Source organism: Kryptolebias marmoratus, linkage group LG2 (genome assembly GCF_001649575.2).
Source record: "Kryptolebias marmoratus isolate JLee-2015 linkage group LG2, ASM164957v2, whole genome shotgun sequence".
Taxonomy (NCBI): Eukaryota; Metazoa; Chordata; class Actinopteri; order Cyprinodontiformes; family Rivulidae; genus Kryptolebias; species Kryptolebias marmoratus.
In genome coordinates, this window is record NC_051431.1 from 19,233,231 (window position 1) to 19,235,101 (window position 1,871).

The 1,871-nt window shown below is 43.0% G+C and overlaps 1 long non-coding RNA gene across 1 annotated transcript in view; it reads left to right on the forward strand.

Annotated features, from left to right (window-relative positions):
• Nucleotides 1-147, forward strand: part of LOC112450640 — a 5,810-nt gene extending 5,663 nt beyond the window's left edge. The window contains exon 3 of the long non-coding RNA XR_003039319.2: nt 81-147. This is a non-coding gene — a long non-coding RNA (uncharacterized LOC112450640). The remainder of the gene's footprint in view (nt 1-80) is intronic.
• Nucleotides 148-1,871: the final 1,724 nt, after the last annotated feature.

Sequence of the window (1,871 nt, forward strand, 5' to 3'; positions counted from 1 at the left end):
ACATTAAGAAGCCATCGTGCAGTGCTAGGCTGATATTAGGATTGGTACCCGAGACTCACCCTGTTCCTCTTACTTCACAGATCGCTCCACAAACCTATCGCACTGTACATACCTTGGGCACCTGTAAATAAATTGCACTTACCTTCAGCTGCTGTCTCTGTGTCTGGTTTTGGTCTCGCTCTTGGACTAATTACCCTGCACTCATGTCATGTTGTCGTTGTTTTGGTACATATATAAATTATACATCAAACCACTGGCATTTTTCTCTTCTTTCACCCAGTGTGTCTCTCACTGCTGTAGGACTTAGGATTTTCTCTTAAATCCTCCCAGAATGCAGAGAAAGCACACCCAAACTTCCACCAACTTGAGTTATATTTTATTTTGAAATTTTCTCTTTACAACTAAATATGGAGGGACTTTTTAACTTGTCATATATCCTACATAAAACACTGTAAAAACAAAAAAAATTCACATGTGTGGCCATCAGAGTCTTGTGCTGCTTATGTTTCAGGAACCTTTAGGATCCGACTTATAGTTTTGACACAGTGACTGTATATTCGAGTCTTATTTTCAGTCTGTTTCTGTTTGCCTCTCATTAATTTGGCAGTCAGGGAGGGACAGACACTGGTGTGTGGTTACTACGACGACCATAACGAGCCACTGGCAGCAACTTTAACACTGCCTTTTATCTCAGTTCCCTTTACACTTCTTATGCAGTTCACACACCAAAATGTAGACATTTTTCTTAGCTTAGATTATTACATGGTTTATGTTGGAACTCCGGGCAGTCGCTGCCTCGGCACCCATCAAAACATCTCCAGAAATATACTAGTTTGTCTATTTTTGTCTCCACTTTCCTTCTCTGTCTTTTTTTCTTAGCCTGTCATGTAATCTTTGCTTGTCCTTCTCTGTCAGCATCCATTCATTATTTCAGGTGACGGAGACACAAAGACATCAGAGAGGTGAAGAGAGAGAAGCAGAGGAACTTGATATAGGCGAGGGAGACATGGAAAACACTCAGAGTTCACCTGGACTGCCTGAAGGAGTGGTAGGGGATGATAGTATGACACTCTCCACTGTTTCCTGTCTGGAAAAAGTGTTTGGCAGAGCGGCCACACAAACACATGCACAGTTACAGCAATGTTGACAGGAAAACAGCTTGTTGCCAGGATGGATTATTCACTTATGGCTTCCCCATGTGTCTCTGTATCATATGCTTTGCTCTGTACATTTTTCTGTCCATGTCCTTGTGTATGTGGCAACCACAGCAAATCGTGCAATGAAGCAGAAACGAGTTAGAGATAAAACAAAAGGTGACAGCTTTGTGCATGCATGTACATGTTTTTTGACGAGAGCCCGTTGCACATGTTTTCACTCTGGTCGCAGGATGACTGACTCACGGCGAGTCGGATCTTCATTCCCGGTACATTCTGCACAGGAAGCATGTGCGCAACAGCCGACTTTGTTTTGCAACATGGCTTGAAACACAATCGAATGCCTCCGTTCCTCCCAAGAGGGCAAGGTGGCACAAGAGAGGAGGGGAGGAGGACTCGAGCACAACACGGAGAGAAAAACAGTGTCAGTAGTGTCTTTATGAAATACAGTCTGGGAAGTGTGTGCAGCAGGGCGGTCTAATAGAAAACATGTTGTCCTGAGTCTGCAGTTCGTGACCTTCTGAGGATAAACACACTCCCCACTGAAGCGTCCCTGAGCAGCACTCTGATCCCAACCTGTTCTCTGGATGTTATGTGTTTTTTATTTCATCCCAACCTCCTTTTTTTTTTTAGAGGAAACAAAACAAGTCATTGTGACTCCAAGGGAAGCCCGTTAGCATTTAATTTATTTTTCTAAAAACTACAATCTAAAAATGT